At 36.5% G+C, this 21,852-nt stretch overlaps 1 protein-coding gene across 6 annotated transcripts in view; it reads left to right on the top strand.

The window, feature by feature from the left end:
* MCTP1 (multiple C2 and transmembrane domain containing 1) overlaps positions 1-21,852 on the top strand; it is a 432,111-nt gene that overhangs the window by 396,417 nt on the left and 13,842 nt on the right. The gene's annotated exons all lie outside the window — the stretch shown is intronic.

A 21,852-nucleotide genomic window follows, 5' to 3' on the forward strand; every position in this document is an offset into this window, starting at 1 on the left:
TCCCTCTTTTAAGATTTTGATTTACAAGCGTCACTATATGAGAGTATCTCTAGAAACCAAGTATTTTCTGTAAAATACTTGAAATTATAAGTTTCGTATATTAAATTAATTTACTTATCAGGATTCTCTCATATTATGCATAGACTGGATGCCAATAGTGAACATTTCACACTTCAGGAAGGAAGGAGGTGGGACCAAGGTGGCTGAGCAGGCGGCCTTGGTCACTGAGGCTCTTGGCAACTTCCCCATCAGCATCCTCTAACCTCAGTCATCTTGGATGTGGATAATTGGCTTCAATTCAGCACATTGATTTCTCATCCTCATATAATAATTCATGTGTTTCTGCATCCTATGTCCTCATGTTCTCCAGGAAGTCTTCCTTGATTAATCCTACCTATCTGACAATCACTCCCCCAGAATTAATGGACTTTGGCTTCTCAAGTATTTAAAGGCATTTTCATATAGGGATTGTTCAGCTCCTTAAAGGCATGAAAGTCCAGTATACCTTCAAATCCCCACCCAGTTTATGACACTCTGCACACAGTGGGTACCGAGGAAATATGGCCCGACTGACTAACTAGAGGTAGGGCCTTTCTCAGAATGAAGCCCTATGTACTTTGCATAAAAATTGCTATTGTATCAGGAATGATGACTTTATCCATATTAAAATTATGAAATCCAGACCGTTTCTATCACTAACATTCACACCAGATTTACTCCCAAGGGGCAGCTTGTTCACTGGGAAAACCTGAATCAGCAGGTTTAAATTATTCCTTTTGAACCCCTTAACTTCTGAATTTCTTCATTCAGTGGCTTCAACTCGACTCTAATACTGCATGCACTCAAAACATTTGCATTTAATTGCAGCAGTAGTATGTTTTCATGTTGCCATCTGAAACATATTCATTACCAGTGTCAGGCTTACATTGAGAGTTCGGTTATTTATCTCCAAAAAATCAAATTCAACAAAGATAACTGAAGGCATGTAAGTAGATTTTTCTACTTTTATTGTAAGAATATGCAGCCTGTAGATACACAAATTCAAATCCTTGGCAAATCATATTTTCAATGACTGTTTGTCTAGAGATAAATGGATATGAGTAGAGAAAGTTATTTTAGGAATGATAAGTCAACATGAATTTTATTTTTGTAATGTATATGTACATATATTTTCAATATGTGTATGATTCAAGAAAATATTGTGTCTGGCAAGCAATTGCTCTAGCACTTCATGTGATGAAGAGATTTGAGCCTTATAAAAATGTATTTAAAACTGTCTTAAGCCTTATTTCAAATTAAAGAATGTTAAGATTCTGTCATATGCTTATACCTAGAGGGTTAAAATGGAGGTTAGAGATGCCAGTAGGCTGGCTTTGTACTCCCTAGATTATCCATATGTTAAGACCAACACCAGCAAGTTTTCCTATTAGAATACCATGCCACTGAGGGCACATGTGGTGAAGTTTAATACTTTTTGTTATTCCAGGATAAATTAATTAAGAACAAAGTGTTCTCCTAGATCCATTAAGTGTTGTTGCAGTAGTTTTCATCAGAACCAGAAATGTGCTGGCTGCCTTAGGTGATGTCACATGAGTAAACGTAGATTTCACGAAGCCTATGTCCTATTGATCAAACCATATTCTTGTCTAACGTGTTTGCGAAACAGTAAGTTTTTCTTCAAAGTGGAAGGTTGCTACTTAAGATTGATGTATTTTAAAGATGGATAGTGACCTTTGAAAGGAATTCATAAATCACTTACAACTGGCCCACGAAAACAAAGTGAAATGAATAAATGAGACATTCTTGCCAATATTAACCCTAATTTTCACATTAAATACCCTGGTAATCAAAGAAGAACTGTTCTCTTAGCCTAAAGTACTAGGAGACATCATGCCAGTTCTCAACCTCACTGAATATGCAGATATATTGACATGAAGCTACTGCTGCTGTTGAAAAGACACATGTTTTTAACTAGCAAAAGATGACAGGGTGATCAGAAGCTACACCTGGGAGTCATCTGTAGACTGATGATCAGAATAATGAAATGCTGTTAAAGATTGGTGTACACAACTCTCCAGTATTTATTGAGCTTTGTATTCCTCACTGACTGACCTGGGTGCAGTGGAGAAGAGGGTATTTAAAAACAAGAAAAACCACTGCCAAGGTGTGTCCTGCATCAGCAGACATAATGGGCACTAATAAGAGGACAGCAAAAGCAAATCAAGGGGAAATCTCAGGCTGCAGACAATCATCGTTCTTTGAATTCATCACGGGGAGAGATGAATGGGCTAAAGTCGTCAAGGAAGGTTTCTTGAAGGCAATGGGCTTTGAGCTAAGTCTTGAAGAATGAGTATGAATTCCCCAGGTGGAGAGAGGGATGAGGAGGTTTCAGGTCAGAGTTTAGTACAGGACAGGCTGGGAGGCGTGATATATGCTCACAGAGTGGTCACACTTGAACTTCTTGCTAGAATTCAGCTTGCTGAGCAAGTTCAGCATCAGGCACTTTGCATGGGGCCCAAGTGCTTCTGTTAGATGTGCTGCAAAGGAATTTATTTCATATTTCTGCAACAGAGCAGTGATATGAATGGCAGTGTTTAAGAAGAGTTGGAGAATCCAGTCAGGAGGCTAGGACCGTAATGCCAAGACAAGGTGAGGGTGGTCTGGTCTATAGCATAATGGAAATTGAGAAGGACTAAAAAGAGAGGTTATTCTACTAGATTGCTAAGGGCTAAAACATCATAAGTTATCTAGAAAATTGGAGTTATTCGTAGTTTCCAATGTGATACATGAGTTAAATTAACAGAATATAGCACTGTTTTTTATTTATTTTTTCTTTAAGTATAGTTGGTATAAAACATTGGTTATAGTAGTTTCAGGTGTACAATATCATGATTCTACATTTTTATGCCTTACAATGTGATCACCCCACAAATTCTAGCGATCATCTGTCAACTGTGCAAACTTATCACCATATTTTTTACTTATATTCCCCTGCCCCCTTTTAGCCATCCTCCACCCCCCTCCTTCTGGTAACCAACCCTTTAGTCTCTGTTTCTATGAGATTGTTTTAATTATAAAAAGCCTAATACAGTACTGTTTTAAGTGTAGTGTACCTGCAGTTTGCTAAAAGTGCCACTAGGTGGTGAACATGCATTATTCGTGGCTTTAGATTAGCCCTCTGCTTCTCTTCTGGTGCAAGGGGTTTATCTTTTTGAGAATTCAAATTCTAATTAAATCAAGTTAGATTTTCCGTTAGTGAAATATAACTTTATAACTTATGTAACTAGTTATTAAAGAAACTGAAATATTACTCAGAGGTAGTTATTGTGAACATATAAGAACCTGTGTACAAAATGGGAGCAGTCTAAGTGACACACCTACAGGATTCCTCATTTTAATTTTTCTTATTCAGTGCTCATTCAGGAAACTTTCATACTTAGTATTCAAATAGTGACAAATACCTTGGGTAATAGATAACATCAAACTATTTGGATGTGTAGACATTTGGAAATCATGCTACAGTCTAATATCTGAACTAACTATTCTAGGTTAGAGCCTATTTTTTTCTACTTAGCTGTTGGCATAATATGTGAGATAATACCCTTATCTGGCAGTGCTTCTGCTGCTACCAGGAAGCTCAGTAAAAGTGTATCTTACTTACACTGTCTCCCTCATGATATTTTATCTGCCTGTAAGTATCAGGAAGGCAGGGTGCATGTCTATTGTGCTTAGTGTTCTATCCCAGGGTCCGGTATGTTGCAGAGCACAGAGTAGACCCTCAATGAATTAATGAACTTTTTCTTCTAGTCAAAAAATACTGCAGTGTTCGTTCTACCTGATCTCAGTAAATCAGGTACACCTACATAGTATGTTTTTGCCAATCAGGCAGTCAGAGGTTACCTCTATTACCTTCTGAAAATGACTCAGAAGAAGTTTATGTAAAGATTTCCAGGCATCGTTTCTTGCAGTCTTTCATTTAAAAAAATCCTTGTGTGTGCGTGTGTGTATTTAAGAGGCCTTGCACTTTGGTATTAATCTTTCTATGCTAACTCAACAAGATTTGGTTATGCTAAATTGCCAGGGTTAACCTATGTTTATATTGCTTTTATTTATATAAATATGGGAGGAACCCATCTCACAGTGGCATGGAATATTTGGATTTGGGACTGTGCTTCCACAGCAGTATTACGAGTAGTAGTGATAGCTATCTGTGGAGTACTTAGTATATGTCATTTAATATTTCTAATAAGTATATTATCAATGATAATTTATAGATAAAGAAGCTGAAGGTCAGGTGGGATAAGTTAGGTATACATAGTTTAAAATCTCTTTCAGTGTAGCAATTTTGGTGCAAATTGGCATTTAACAAGAAAAATCCTACTTAATCTTTAAATAATTTGGAAATTTTTCATGACCTTTCTATACTGTAAAATCTTCAATTTGTTCGGCCATTTCCATAGACAGAGCAAAATGATCCCCTTGTCTAAAATATATTATATACTCAATAATCATGAAAATCAATATGGGTGTCATTTAATTTAAAACATAATATAGGCAAATACTTGGTTAAAAGTATAAAAACTGACATTATAGAGCCACCACAGCAACTAGTCTGGATCTCCAACTATTCTCGAAGACACATGGAAGAGAAGAGGTATGTCACTGACACTTTCTGGCAAGGAATTGGGCACATCTATGTCTACCCGGTGGGAGTGGAAATTGTACAATCTCTTTTGGAAGGCAATTCAGCAGTAGGTATCAAAATTACAAAGCACAAATCCTATGGCCAAACCATTCCACTTCCAGAAGTTTATCCTACAGATACAATGACACATGCATGAAATGATCATTTACACAAGGTATTCTTTGCATCTACATTTTTGTAATAGCAAAATGTCGGTAAAGAACCTAAATGCTCATTAAGGGAAAACTGATTAAATAAATTACAGTAGATCAATACAATGGACTATTATGCAGCTGTAAGAATGCGGAAGCTTTTTTAGCATTGATATGGAACTATCTATCTTATCTAATTAAGTAGGAAAAAAGGCATGGAAATGTTTATAATATGCTACTATTTGTGCCTTAAGAAAAGAAAAATAATACACTCATGAGTAGTATATATATTTACTTTACTATGCATAGAATAATCTCTGGAAGGAGTTATAAGAAATTGATGACATTGCTTCCAGGGAGGGGAACAAATCAGCTGGAGGCCAGGGAGTAAAAGGGAGTTTTCTCCATACTTGTTGAAATACATATTATCTACTTTTAAATACCTTATTTTTTTTTAATTTTATAAGCTTTTAAAACATGTATATCCTTCAATCCTGCATTTCAAATTCTAGGACTTCAGCTTGAGAATATTATAAAAGATATACCAAAGACTTATGTACGAAGATGTTCTTTGCAGCATTATTTATAATGATAGATGAAGCAATAAAATGTTCAGCATTTGCAAGTTAAAAGCAAGAAATATATACATATGTGTTCGTACTACACATTTTTGAAAAGTGCAACAAATTTATATGTTCAATGTCGGGGATTCAGATCAAGCCTGTCTTGCTCATTGAGCCTACAGCACCTGGCACAATGCTTGACCCATGACAATCACATTGTTAATAATTATAGAAAAATTTAAAAATAGAGAAGAGACTGGAAGGATATACTCTAAAATGTTAACAGTGTTTACTAGACATTTTTACTTTTTATGATTGTTTTTATTTTCCAAATACTTGGTTAAAAGTTTTCCACAATCAACACGTGCTATTTTTATGATTGGGAAGCACTACAATAAGTGTTATGAGACTGTGTCCTAAAAGAATTAATATTTTTCTTGCCATGTCTGTCTATAGAGGAACGAACAGCTATTTTAATGAGTCCTAGTGAGTGTTTGCATTTGATCAGCAGCACTTACAGAAATTCTGGAAAGGGTAGTAGTGGTGGTATGTAAGTGGCAGCTGGTACATTTAGTGAGTATTGGAGGTACATGAGGGGATAATTTGAATGCTAATTACAATATCACTCTGCACTTAGGAGGGATCACAGCACTAGAAATGGAGATATTTGATTGAACAGAATTATATATACATTAAGATATTTTCTGTAACATGAGACCTGATCTCTTGTTTTTTTCCCCTCTTTTTGATTACAGATCTAGGTTCTGTTACCTACACAGCCACTTATATACTCTGTGATCTTTCTAAAATTATATTTCTCCATCTCTAAGATGAGGCTAATAGGATGGTCTTTGCTGAGTTGCTCACAGAGAACATTTCAAATGTAAGCAAAGAGTTTAGCCCAGTACCAGACATATAGAAGACACATCCATCACTGTGTCCTGGGTGTGAATAAAAACCTAAAAGTTGGTTTAGACATAGGGAAGGGACTAGTTTGTTTGTTTTCTTTAAATCAAACATTTTATTTAATCCTACTAATGTTCCTTTAAGATACAGATCACCCCATTTCATTGATGTGGGGAGGGAGTATTGTCAAGGAGCTGTGACCATCCTAAGTCCATAGGGTTAGCACCTAGGAGCGCTGGTACAAAATGCACACAGAGCCTCTCTGTGACCTCTAGAATTTTGTTCTGAGGAAAGAAGATGGAAATCTTCTATCGATCGTATTGCTGTGCCTGAGGACACGGGAGAACTTATTACATTAGTATGGGTTTTGGATGTTTGCCTAAAGCCACAAACCTTTTGATGTCCACCTTCTAGCCCTGAGAAATTCCTCATCACTCATATAATTCCCGCAAATAAGATAAAGCAGGACTTTTAATGGAAAAATTCTCTGCCCCTCCTTGCTCTCTGACTTTAATTGCATTAAAATATTTTTTAAATACTCATTGCACAAAATGATTCTCTAATGTGTGTTCCAAATAATTTTTAACACTTTCTGACACAGCGAGTTTATATAAATAATAAAGTAGATGAGAATGATCAAATGTGTCATTTTTGGAATAGATAAAATTACAAGTAACTATGCAAAATTCAACTTTAAATTTAAATGTTAGAAGTATAAAATTTTAATATAAAAACAATTCTATAAACCATACTTGGATGATTTGACTGATTTCTTTAAGCAATTAAAATGTTGATTATATTTCTTACACAAGCTAATAAGGTACTAAGGAGAACTATATAAACCTTTAGATGGATGAACATTATATACTGGCAGAAAAAAAATCTTAGCAATCAGCAGTGTTAAACATCGCTCATCAGTGAATCATTTGTGTAATATGATAATAGTGCCTCTTAATATTTTTTAAGCCATGTTTTTTATTGCAGTCACTGAGGACGGTTTAGTCCCCAGGGCTGATGAAACTCCCAGGATATTGGTCATCAGGTGGCTCTTTCATAAAATGACCTTGCATTGCTACCTGGCATTACTCATTTTACATTTTTAATTGATATTGCCCACCATCTCTGCTAGGTTAATAGGAATAAATAAATGCCCATTTACTAAAGTATTTAGATGATTCCCAGAATTAGAAAAATAAGATTGCAGAAAGTATAAGAGAAATATTGGCAATTACACTAATAAAATAAATAATAATAATTCTTTTTTGTAAATGTCAATTTATAGTGCTGTCTTTGTTTCTCCCAGCTATCTGTCTGGGGAATGATACTTCTATTTGTATTTCTGCATAGCAGCAGTTTGGCTCAGATAAAATATCTAATTCATAATACTGGTAGACGTGCCAAAAAGTCACACAAACCAGAAGGTTAAAAATAATTTCTATCAACTCTGCACAGTGTGTTTGAAGAAGAGCAGATTGTTGTAATTTTCATGCTTACAACCAGGGTGCATTCATCAACAGAGGCATTTAAATGTTTGTATATCTGATAGCATAGAAACATAAAAAATCAGGTAGGAAAAGTCAATATTTATTATAATCTATCTTCCAACACTCTATGGTAGTAACAAAAATAACAGTAATAATGTTAAAATGCTAACATTTTTGAGAACTTACTATATACCAAGCAGTAGGCAAAATGCTTTACAAATTCAGTATTAATTTATCACATTAGACTCAGAATGATCTTAAGTTAATCTAAATATGTAGTGATTTATTAAGCTCTACAAGAAAATGTTTTCATTTTAAATAATATTTTTTAAATGATTCTTTGTCTTTCTGGAATGTATACTCAAAGAAAAGAATTGGAAGTAAGATCACTCCCTCTTGTAGTTCCTTCTTATTGTTCCCAGTTCCTTATTATTGGAGGTTTTCTTAATGTTTTAAATATTGGTACTTGATTTTATTTTTGTCAAGTTTGAGAGAGACAGAGACAGACCGTGTGTGTGTGTTCCTTTGGCTAGAGTTGCTAACATTAACTGTGATCCCAAACTCAGTGTTTATGATTTTATTGCAGAGGGTCTCTAACGGGGATGAATATCTATTTCTAATTCCCTTCTGAAACATGTGAGAAGCGAGGGAGGGGTTAGCGGGGAAGAATGGGTGTCATAGGATGAGAGTAGTGCAACTTATAGACAGCTGACAGGGGCACTTTTGTAAGATGCCCAGTGAGCTCCTCCTACATGAGATGGCTTTTGAACTTGCCTCTGGGTCATCACCTGTGTGTAAGGCTTTCTCTGTCACCAGTTCTTTCCAGCTATACAAAAATAATTCTTCATTCTTATTTGATGCTGGAATCTCCAGCACAAACATGACTGGGGTAAAAAGTCCACTTGGAATATAGACTTGAGGATGTTTTTCTTAAAGAGCCTAGATGAGAATAACACTACTAAAACCAGAGCAGTGATGGGACAGTGGTAACATTTTTTTTTTTCATTTAGTATGACCGGTCAGATGCACATGGATCCACAAGACAACAAAGCTCCCTTGCAGCAGCAGCAAATAATTCTCTGATAGACAGCGTCAATCTGATGGGGCTGTTCACATATTTTAGAGACTGATTTTCTGCCACCATGCCAGCAGAATGAAACAAACCTAAATTACCTGTTACCTGGCCACATTCTAGATTGTTTTCCAGTTACGTAGCCAAGAACTGTCTTTGGTCTCCTTAGAAATCAGAAGAGCCAAATATAAAAAGCAGGAATTAGTGAGAAACAATAATAGAGCCATATGTTCTTGTTCTCAGGTGCCTGATTTTGTCTCCGGTGCAGGCTGGATGGCTTTGGTTCTGCTGGGCAGGGCCTGGAGAGGGTTTTAATCCAAAAGAAGAATTTGTTGGTGTGTGTTTGTTTCCCTTATGGGAACAAATCATGGTTTTTGAACAGAACAATGGCTTGGACATTTTAACTGTACAGGATATAACATCCTTTTAAGCTTTATAAAAGGGGTTTAAATAAATGACTAGCTAGGCAAGATGGATAAAATTCCTAATTTTATTAAGGCAGTGAAAGAAACTGAAAGGCAAAATCAATAGCAAGAAGGACAGTGCAGAGCTGATATGAATCAGCCCACAGGCCCTGTGACACAGACCGAAGAAGGGCAATGTATTTGCCAGTGAAAGGATAGTTTCACACCTGCCGCTGTCTTCACCAACCTCCTCCACCCAGTGCTGCTCCAGCTCACTCTCAGCTAGTGATTTTGCCTCCTTCATCGTTGAGAAAACAGAAGCAATTAGGAGCTCTCACAACCTCACATCTCTCTTCTGCCAAATCGAAGACCAACTTCATTTGTACCACTCTCTTACCTTTCGTCTGGTCACAGGGAAAGAGGGGTCCCTGATTTTCCTCTCCATGTGGGCTCTGTCCCGTCCCTTCCTAGACACATTGCTCCTGCATATCACCTCCTCTATACTGGATCATTCCAAGTGCAAGTAACTGCACCCTAGTATAGCCCTTCTCAAACATTACCATGCATACAAATCACCGGGGAAGCTTGTTAAAATGCAGATCGTAATTTGAGTAGTCAGGCTGTATTTTCCTTTTTTTTTTAAAAAAAAAAAAAAAACAGTCCCCTCTTTCAACCCACATGTAAACTCTTCGGCCCCCTCCCTATTTTTAGGAACCTTTTACAGCAAAACTTTCCTAGAGAGATGTCTACAGTGTCTGTCCATTTTTCACTCACATTCTCTACTTAATCTATCGAAAGCTTCTATCCCTGCAACTGAATTGAAATTGCTCGTCAGTAAATTCCATTTGCCAAATCCATTGGCACTTCCTGACCTGACAGCAGTTTCAGAGAGCTGACCCTTCCCTCCTCCTTGAAGTTCTTTTTTTTTTTTTAACCTCTTTCTATTTTTTTTTTTTTTTTATACTTCAGGCTTTTTTGGTCTCTTTTGCTGGTTCCTCATCTGCTCAACAGCTAAGTTTTGCTGTGCCTTGGGACTTTGTTCTGGGCCCTTTCTGTCTATTATTTCCCTGAGTGACTCCATTTATGTAATTTTAAGGGCCTTCTAAATGCCAAGAACTTGCACATCTGTATCTTCAGCCCTGACTCCTATATTCATCCACCTATTGATATCACTTCTAGGATATCACCAGGCATCTCATGCACTTTCACGGCTCAAATACAGCTCTTAACTCTAGTCTTCTCTAGCTCAGCAAAGCCACCTCATTTACCCAGTTCCTCAAGCCAAAAATGTTGGCAGTTCCTTGATATCTCATTTTCTCTCATCGATACAATGTATTCTCATGTCTTAAACATTCTGAATGTGTCCACCCTGGGCTCAGATATCATCCCTTTGTAAATTACAACAATAATTTCCTACCTTATTTTCCCTCTACAATGCATGTTTCCTAAACTGTCTTTTAAAAACGTCAATTAGATCCTGTTATTCCCTTGGTCAAAATACTCCAATGGATCCCCATCAAATTTATAATAAAACCTCCCTACCTTATTCTGGTTTACAAGGCCCTCTGTGGCACTACTTCTGACATCTTCCTATGCCACGCTCCCCTTCACCTGACTACAGTGTCCTCGGTATCCTTTGTTTCCGCAAGCAAGTTAAGTCGGTTTCTTTCAGTTATTCGTACCACCTATACTGACTGGTTCCCCTGATCTTTTCTCATTAGCTCCTTCTGGTCATTCAGATCTTGTTCTGGTTGGTTATTGCCTTTTGCTTACAGGTTGCTCTACACACACACCACTTCCACCACCACCACCTTTCTGCAAAACACATTTCCCAGCTCCAGGGGATTTAACCAATGGAAGATGCTGGAAGGAGGGAAGAAGGGATAAAACAGGAGAATCTCAATCCATTAATCAGTCAATCTCTCTCTCTCTCTCTCTCTCTCTCTCTCTCTCAATCTCTCTCTCAATCTCTCTCTCTCTCTCTCTCTCTCTCTCTCTCTCTCTATCTCTCTCTTCCCTCCCCTCCCCTCCCCTCACTACCTCCTCACCTCTTTGCCCTCCCCTTTCTTCTTCCCTTTCCCCATGCACCTCTCACCTTCCAACAGTAACTAGGTGCTGGGTCTCCTCTGTGGTTCAGCTCCCCACCAGACAGAGATAGCCCCTCCTCCATAATCACAAATACTGCTACGCAGCCCTGTCCATGGCTCTGGTTTCTGCCGCAGTTGGTTTGTGTCTAGCATCTGGGCCCCAGAAACACCCTCTCCCTCTGGTAGAGACTTCCTGCGCTGCTAACGTCTCTCCGTTTGATTCTCAGTTCTTCCATCACCAGTGTCAGCACTTCACTGCGTTAAAAGTCGTTTATTTGAAAGACACAGAGTAGATTCTATTTTTCTGAATAAAGCTGCTTCCAAAGATGCAGTTCATCCTCAGAGCTGCCCTTTCCCGACCGCTGGGTCACTCTCCAGCATATGCACCAGTTTCGAGTCTCTTCATTGTGCTCCTTTCTTCTGCTGTTTTTCTTCTTTGTTTACTTATGTTTGTTTGGTGCTGTCTTGTTCATCACTTGATTCCCAGAGCCTTGAATAGTTTGATATGTAGTTGGCATTCAATAAATATTTATTGAATAAATTAATAAAAAGAATGGACTGAGATTGGGCTAAACAGAATACTGCTCAAATGGGGGAGGTGATGTGAATGAAGTGAATGATAATCAGGCCTCTCAATACAAACTCCAGGAAAAAGAAAGGAAAATAAGAGAAATTAAGCATCAAGGGAGAATGTTACCCTTTAAGGAAAGAAACAATTAGTGGGAGAAGGAAACATTTATTTAATGTCTACTAATGTGCCAGTTGCTTTATATACATACTTCATTCTGTTCCCACATCAACACTGTCAGGTAGACATTATCTCCATCTTATTGATGGGGAAACTGAGTATCTGAGAGGTTAAGTAACTCATACAACATCACACAGCTGTAAAACATTCAGCAGGATTCAGGCCCACAACATCCATCTGCTTGATTAGGGCCAGCCCACAAAGAGCATCATAGTCTCAATTTATGCCCATCCTACTTTATTTTAAACGCAGAAATTTAAGTGCAAAAGTATAAACCAGCTATTTCTGAAGCACTCATTTTATCCTATTAAACCAACGGCCATCTCCAATTTGAGATACATTTTCAAATTGGTTCCCAAGTTTTTATCGCCCTTTCCCACTCCCTTCCTCCACGCCTCAAGCTGAAAGACAGACTGTGATCCACATGGCTAAGTAAATAACAGTATTGCTGTCAGCTCCGTAAGGTGGGCCTTTGCATTTTCTTCCAGGTTGACATCAGACTAAGCCCGTTTAAGTATGATTTAGTCTGAAGTAAGGAAGGGGTTTAGGGAATAGGCCCACCCCATATATCAGCAGCATCCCACGGAGCACGAAGTTGTTATCCAGGTATGCACTCCATGTGGCGTCAATAGAGAAAGATGGTGCAGTTATCTTCAGATTTGCTGGGCCCTTCATTTGTTCCAACATCATCTTTGTTTTAATTTCATTGGCGAACCCTATTATCTTAACGTAGACACTTGAGTTCTCAGTCTTGCCCTTGATTTTCTACATTATGCCAAGGTCTGAAAATGGTAGTTGATGGTATGTTAGGCAGTCTATAGGGAAACAGAGGGAGGAAAGCTCAAAATGGTAGAGCAAATTGTTTTTTTTTTCCTACTGCTAATTCCTCTTATTTGGTTGATTCAGGTCAGGCCGTTAACACAACTTTGACATGCCTTTTCCCTGATCTCGTCTTCAGAATTTTCTCTATTCCTAAACATCTTGCTCTCAGAACATTGAAAACTTACAGCAAACAAACAAATCATGGATATTAAATAGTAATAAAACTGTTGTTGGTTTCATGTAAAAAATATTATCCAGTATTTAAATGGCGATTATTTCCAGAAACTTGGCAATTGTAACCGTACAAATGATGAAATTGATTCCAGTCACAGTCTATCTTTGTTTGGAAAGGAAATACCAGTAGTGTTTGAAAAATGGATTATTAAAGACCCTGGTTTGCTGAAGGTGCCTCATATGTTCTGTTTGCTAACACAGCATCTTGTTGGAGAAAAAGAAATAAGTGCAGCTTTTCCCTATCCCAGATTATTTTCACTACAGATCTTTAGAGCAGGAAATAAAAAACAGCTAATGGTTCATGGGGCATGTGGAATTAGTTTAAGCAGAGCAGAGTCCTGGTCCTGCTGACCGCCTCCTCTTTCCTGTGCTGTTTTGTCTATGCCGGCCTTAGAATATGTCAACAAATCTCTTTTAAGCTCAGATGGAAAGAAAGGATGGTGATTCTCTCTCTGTAAGGGAGTAATTTACAACAGATGTGCTTTTTTAGAAAGGTACAAGTTTGTCTTGTAAAATATTTGTAAAGAAAAATAGCCTCCGGATTTCACAAAGTAATCCTTACTTGATTTTGGAAATGTCACAAAGAGCATTGTTTTCGTAATACTAATATGATTCTTTTCTCACACAATTTGATTATAACTCAAGATTAGTTTTTTGGGAAGAGCCAAGTTTAAATATCTAAAACAATGTAGTGAAGAGATACCATATGTGACTTGACGGCTTTTGACAGTGACCTGAAAGGAGCCCAGTTTCAGTCATGAGATGTTGGTTAAAGTCCCAGGAACTCTTGTTAACTCTTAATGAGATCTTAACTTCTCCAAATCTTAGTATCCTTATCTGTAAAATAGGGAAGCCACCTGCCCTTACAATCCAAGTGGGAAGATAAGTGAAAAATGCTGTATAAACCATAAAGTCCTATACAGAGGTAAATGGGTAAATGATTATTTTAATAACAAATCTCTTCAACAAAAAAAATCTTTGTGGGTTCCACACCTTCATATATATGCCTTTTTGTCTTCAAATAAAAGGAATCTTTTTTTTTTTTTTTTTTTTAAGTTAAAACTGTACTAGTGAGTAGATTCGCAACAAAGCTTGTGCTGTTTAAGGTTAAATAATAAATTCTGGCCCTGTCTCAGCCACAAGGCTTGTCGAAGAACAAATTGCTGGTTCTAATGGGAAGTTTTACCTGCATAGGCGCTGCCGTTCTAAAACCGCAGAAGGAAAAGCTATGTGCCTTACATGAGTGTGACTGGCATTGGCCTCTGGAAAATGTGTAACTTCCAGTGGGGAATACTATCAAGAGGAACTTTCTGCACATTTTTCAAATCCCATATCTTAGATAACAACAGATGTGTTTGGAGGCACCTACAAAGACAGAGCCTAGACTAGGGTAGAAGTTTGAACTGGGATATTAGGCAACTGGTATTCGGTTTCCTCATGTAGGGAATAAGAATAATAATGATACCTGCCCCTCTCGTGTGACTATCGTAATGATCATGTAAAATGACACATCAGATAATCTAAGATGGTATTAGATGACAAAGAAGTTATGCAAACATAAAATAATATTCCTGAGTATGCCATAAATAAGGGGAAATTCTGTCATCTTTAATAAAATTTAGCATTTAAAAATTTTATAGTATTTCCTTTTTCCCTCTCTTCAGATTGTTAATGACTAATAGCACTTCTATGTTCCAGACATTTGTGATAAATGCTTTAAATGAATTAATCTCATTTAATTCCATTATCATTCCCATTTCACAGACGAAGATAAGTAAATTGCTCAAAATCACATAGCTAAGGAAATAATGGAGGCGGAATTGGAACCATACTTAGTAATAGAGCCAGTTAAAAATTTAGTCATCTTTATAAATAATATTGGGGTTATCTAGAATAATAGAGTGCTCATAGCTCTCTCTAAATTCTCAGCTGCCCTCTTAGAACTGCATTTGAACTCCAACCGTATTAAAAAACACATCTGAAAATGAAATTAATGATTTTTCAGAAGAAGTTTTTAAAAACACATACACACAACTTGTTTATTAGAAGTCGGGATAAAGAAAAGCTAGCATCTGCTATTGGGATGCAGAAACAAGCTGGGTGCTTGTGTTCTCTATTATCACTCAAGCTTCAACTATGGAACCCATAGAAAGAGCAGGAGAAATCCCATCCCCCACCCCCCAGCTTTCAGATGGCTCTGAGGGACAGAGACTATTCCACATCCTTTGTTATCTTCTCTAAAAAATGGCTAACTGGTAACCAGGAGGGATTTTAGGACACACCTTAGTTAACCTTTTTCTTTATTTTAAAATGAGGTCTAAGGACAGGATAAGGTGGATTTATCTGAGGCCACCTTAATCCTGAGTGTGCATTCACATTTTCAGAATCTTTTCACAGTCTCTTTATTTTGATGTCACCAAAAAACCCCTTGAGGCATACAAATTCCTATCTCAACCTTTGTATTGTCCTGGGTGAAAGTATCCTTTGTCACTTATTTTCCTTCTTGGTTATTTGGAAAGAGCAGCCTCAAAGCTTCTGCTGTGGCTTCTATCAAGGTTAGCCCAGAGCCAGGCCTACGGGCCCTTTTGCTTGAGAGTCCTTCCACAAGCAGAAATTCTCTAGGGACCAAAGCTGAGCTGGGATAATCTATAAAGCCACTCTCTGGAAAAAGCACTTCCTGCCTGCTGGCAAGATTAAGTCAAAAGTTTCAATATTGATATATAGTCCTAATCTTTTAAGAGCTTTCAAGTTATAGCAGGACAGTTAAAAGGAGTTTTCTTAAATCATTAGGAAGAGGGAGACTTGCAAGTCACTTTGGGCCTACCTGACATGGGGGTTTGAGTAGCAAGAAATTTGGTTCCAGGGAACTCCCCACCCCTGCAACAGGTGTATCCTCACCCCACGATGCTTTCCATAAGGTTTATTTACATTTATATTTAACAAAAATGAAATATTTCATGTACAGCCTTTTATAAATAACAATTATTTTTCCTTAATTAGATGTTAACAAGCTTAGTTAACAAGTTTTGTTTTTGCCTCGGCTTTATGTCATTTTTGTTTCTGATCCAAAGATAATCTCCTTCTTTGCCCAAACTCTGTGTCTCTTCATCCTCCTTCAATCCCTGAGTGTCTCTTCTGCAAATTTTCTCCCCCACCCCTACCTCACCCCTTCCCTCTCCCTTCTCTCTTTCCATTCTCTCAGGCTCCTTCTCTCTTTCTCTTTCTTCTGCTTTTCTATTATCTAACTCTTCCCTCCCTTTCTTCCATTCTTTCCTGGCTTTCAGCATAACCCTTTCTAGTGCCAGGCCTTGCCATTTTAAAAATCCTTATTGCTTACATTGCCTAGCCCAGGGGGCATTTCTCTCTTGAAATTTTTGTTACTTTACAATCACCTTTAAAATTACATGCAAAATGTATAACATTTAACTAACAAAGGCAAGGCACAACTAAGTGAGATTAAAAATTGCATTGAAGAAAATGAAAATAAAAAGCATAGGGCTACCTTGCAATGGAGGAAACAAAAAATTAAGACCAGGTAAATGCTCGTTCTGCACAAAATGTGCAGAATCAGCAGAAGGGGGGACAAGATCTTTTCAATTTAACATTATAAAGAATCAGCCATCATTTTCTAAAATGGAATCTGACAAGTTAACACTGTGTCATCTGGAGCAAAACTAAACGTGCATGAAAGGTTTCATATATTTGAGAATTCTAATATTTCAAAATTTTGTTTTTAATATAAAGAAAAATAGTCATTTTAATTATTATCCAGTTTTATTGCTACTACTAATAGTGATAATTATACAGTTTATTTATACCAGGCATTTGCACTAAGAGCTCTACGTCTTATTTTAGTCCTCTTTATAACTCTGAAATGTAGATGTTGAGAACTGTTTCATTTTTTTAAGAGAAAAATATAGTTTTGAATGGTGTCCATCTGTCCTCTAATCTGAAATATATCTTAGAATCCCTTAATGTCTCATTGGAGAGTTCCTGTTTTTAAGGCTGATATCGGGAAAAGAGCCAAGGCACCAAGTAACCTGGGTAAGATTTTATATTAAGAACTGAGTAAAACACTGAGATAAGACTCAGTAGCCAAGGGTTTCTGTGAATTGCTGAACTGCTCTCTGTGAGAATTTCAGTATTCTAGATTTCAGGCTGAAACACAGTTTTCTATATCTGAAAAAGAAGACATATCAGCACAGAGAAAACATTTTATCACTTTGTGAGACATTATTCAATTTATACCTTTTAGTGAATATATTTTCCATAGGTTAGAAGTATAGATCTGAGAGGAAGTCTGTTTTGCAGGGCATTTTACCGAGTGAACTAACTTGTGCACCAAGACTATCGTTAGCATGAAAAATAAATCACTTGAAATATAAACATATTCCAAACACAATTGTACACTTTGTGCTATGTGAGGCTATATTTACTCACAGAAGAGCTATAGTCAATAGCCCGGTATCTAATAGTATTCAAGACTGTGGCAGGATGCACTGGATGCATGAGGAGCTCGATTCCATAATACACATTCTGACACCTATCGCACTGGCTTCTTGTTTCCATTCAAACTGAATCAAGTAATGGGGGCACTTGTCATTTTGGTGTGCAAGTCAATAAATAGGACTCTTTAAATATGTAAGGTTCTCCTATTGATTGCTAGGCCTTTAGATTCTCTAAATATCTATCTCAAAGCGAGGAAGTAGATACTTCTTTGGAAAAAATCTAGTTAACTTTCTGCTGTGACAAGTGATAGTAAAATAGGTGAATATAAAAAAATCACTGTACTTCACGTTTGCAGTTATTGATGTTTTATGGACTAGTTAAAATATAACAAGATTTTTAAAAATTATATAGAATCATTAGAAAAAGTTGTACATTATAAATCTCACATGTTCTCAGATTTATAGTTATAGCTCTTTTATGGCTAATTTTTTTTTCTTACATCTTCAACAAAAAAAACCTTTAATAATGCATTAAAAAAAAAAAATCAGTGTCGCTACCAAGGCTTTGGATGATTGATATTTCTTTTATCCTTGCTGGTTTATAAAGGAAAGCAAAAACGACAATAAAAGAAATGTACCAATTTATTCTCTACTAATAAAGTATTGAACATTAGTGAAAAAAGTATGAAATATATGAATGCAACACAGAGCAATTCCATTACCCATTGCAGTTTTGGGTCATATACTATATATAAAGAGTAATTACTTCATTGGTTGGAGACCACAGTGGAGGAATATAGAATTTGATGAAAGAGATTTCAAAATAAAAATTTTATCCCAAAGCATTTGCTTTTCAAAAGTTTGCCAACATTACAGACCATCTTATTTTGTTTTTTGGTGGATAGGTGTTAGGGGTGAAAGATGGGATGGCAGTGCAGGAAAAAACAAAGAAATTTAAGACTGAGTGTATCTTTAAAACTCTTTAGCCAATAATCATACATCAGCACTTAGATTTTAATGTATCTACTAAAAACAGTCTTTGTAGATGCCTTAAGAAACATATCTTATTTATAAAGTCCTTTATTTAATATTTGCATACTGCATTATTGAAATTAAATCTGGTGGTTTCTAACACATCTTTCACTTCCTACTTTTGAATGAAATTTTCAGATTTCATTTTCTTGCTGATCACGGTGTCTACAATGTTTCTAAATGTTTTTCAGTCTGAGCCTTCAGAGTAGAATGGAAAAGTCACATGGTATATTACAGAGGGAACAGATTGGCCAGTTATAATCCTAACCTAAGCTTTGTCACTTTTCTCTGAGCCTGTTTCTTCTGCTGTAGAGTGAAGAAAAATATATCATAAGACAGTTGTGTGGATTAAATGTGCTATGTGAAAAGCACTTTGTAATGCTCAATGAGTGTCTATATTCTACTTCCTTCTAAAAAGAATTTAAGCTAGGTATAATAATACAAAAAATGCATTAAGAAAAAAACATGTAAAACATGATCAATGAGTACTAATTCATTTATTTCTTCTACCCATGTTCCTTTAATGATATCGGAGAATCTGATTATAAAAGTAAATTAAAACATATTAATTGCAAAGAATTTGAATATTACAAGTATGAAGATAAACTTCCATTACCTTTAATATTTTGAAATATCCTCTTCACCTTTTTTCCAACCTAATTTCAAAAGTTAAGCTTCTATTCTATCACATTTACTTCTTGCATTCTAAATTTCTATTAGATCATAAGCATTTTTGTTTTCTTTAAATGTTCTCTTTAATATTTTGTGATTTCATAAGTCTACAAATTGTACCATGTTAGTGATATTTTTTCTTTTTGTTATTATAAATCAAACTGCAATATGTATTTTTTCAAATGCTTATTGAATATATTGGAAATCCCATCTCTTGATTTGTCTTATTACTAATTGTTTCCCACTTAGCCTTTTAAATTTAGTACTTTTAACATGTTTTTAATTTTATGTAACTTTTGCTATTATTTTCTTTTGTGATTTCCTTTACTGCTTGTATGTTTAGAAAGTTCTTTCCTATTCCAAGGTCAGTAAATGACAATGCTATATTTTCTTGCTTTTATAATCCTCTTTTAGTTTCTTGCTTTTCAATCTAGAACATATTTGGGGCTATCTCTTTGAGGTAGATGCTGAGGTAGATTTGGGCTATCTCAAATAGATCTGAGATTATATGAAGGCAGAATTTAACATAATTTTCCTCAAATAGTTAACACATAATACTTCCTTATTTATGATGGCAGTTTATCATACACCAATCTCTCTTTAAATGCTCATCTTTCCTATTTTAATGACTTAAATGTCTGGGACGATAAATGCCTTCTTGTTATTTCTCTATTACAAAAATTTCTTGGTTACACTCATTTATTCTTCCAAATTTTAAAATCACTTTAACAAATTCTCCCCATTTCACTCCATTCCAGACACATTAAAATTTGCTTGAAATGCATTAAACCTATACATTTAACTAAAAAAAAAACCATTTTTTTAATATTCAGTGTCCCAATACAGAAACGCAATATATGTATTTTCTTTGCTTATATTCTGTGCATTTCCTGTTAAGGTTATGCCTAAGTATGTTACATATTTCATTGTTACTATGAAGAAATTTTTTTCACATAATTTCAAACTAGTAAGACATTATTCTCAATGAGCAACCAGCATGCTTCAACTCCAGCTTGATTTATTCTGTATGTTGAAAAATATTTATAAGGACATTTGGCCTAATAGACATAAAAGAACTTAGCTGGTGCTTAAGAGAGAACATTGAAGGCCATGGAGATGATTAGTTGACTAACTTTGTAATTATAAGAGGAACTAAAGGGAGCCACTGGTAATCCATTTTATTCTGAAGTGCAAAAGTACTTAGATGAAATGAATGCATTTTGTTTAATTACTGGGGAGGGAAAAGAGACAAAAAATTGCATCCATGTCTGTAATAAGTGAGGACAAGTTTTGAAGATAGTGGGGACTCCAAAGAGTATACAATTTTCCTTACACTTTGAGCCTTATGCATCTCATCTACCTCGTTGTCTGCAGTCCATTTTGGTATAAGCAAGGTATCTCCCATGGGAATTAAATGTAAAATGAAGGCTCTAAGTAACTGGTACCTGAAAAATCATATTATAAAACTGGTCTCCATGTACGTCCTCAGTGCCACTTGTACCCTTTTGTCTTTGGAGGCTGCACACACACCTGTCATTCACTTGCCCTTGGTTTCTAAGGTGGCAGTATGCCAGTCTTAGCCAAGTGTTCACAGTGCAGAGTGCTTTAGACTCTTCTGAAATGGAAGTCAGTATGTAAATGTGCAACATGACGACATTATTATTCTAGCTTCCTGGCTGCTTTCAGCAAGCACTGACTGCCACATGAGGTCTCAAGTGTTCTGGCACAGTACGCAAGTGTTCAAAAGAAGTTAAAGTAATGAAATTGGATCTACATTTCCATAGACATTCAAGCTGGCATGGAGGAATGGAGTCATGGAATCAGGATTGGATGGTCTCCACCAAACAGCCTAGGCAAGTGCCTGTGATGCCAGGCTACTAAGCAGAATTTTCAATCGTGAAAGGCCACCACTGTTTCTTCCTCTGGGTCTAAAATTACAAAATGTGCACACTTCCCCAGGTTCACACCACTCTCTGGGTGCTTTATGCTCAATCCCCATCCACCTGTTCCTGGAGCACACCAGCTTTGCTTAAATCCAGGACAAGTTTTAAAATGAAAAATTAAGTACAAAGAGGGGGGAAAATGTTTAGTTTCAATGCTAATATAGCATATGTGACTATATTATGAAGTCTGTGACTATTATTCTAAAGAGGGGGACAAGGCTTAATGTGTTTCTCATCTATCTAAGGTAATATCCAGGGAGTGTCTACTTAATGGATTTCAGTTGACCTTGTCGTTTTTTTTTTGCAGTTGTCATTGCTCACAGGTCTTCTCATGTGCCCAGCATTCTCTGCTGTCGAAATATCTGGAGCCAAGACCAAACATTGTGGGGGTGGTATTGTCAAAAACCTGGGTCTGCTTAGTAGCAAGTCATGGTGACTCCAGGGTCAGTGGAGATTCTGAATTTGGTCTTCCGAGACGTGACCTTTACAGCTCCCTCCCTTTGGCCGAAATGTTTGTTCATGAGTCTCATGCTTTGCAACCACCTTTGTACTAGCACAGGACCATGATGCTGCTACTCTTCCTCATCCACCTCCCTTCATA

The sequence above is a fragment of the Rousettus aegyptiacus genome, unplaced genomic scaffold (genome assembly GCF_014176215.1).
Source record: "Rousettus aegyptiacus isolate mRouAeg1 unplaced genomic scaffold, mRouAeg1.p scaffold_m13_p_8, whole genome shotgun sequence".
Classification (NCBI taxonomy): Eukaryota; Metazoa; Chordata; class Mammalia; order Chiroptera; family Pteropodidae; genus Rousettus; species Rousettus aegyptiacus.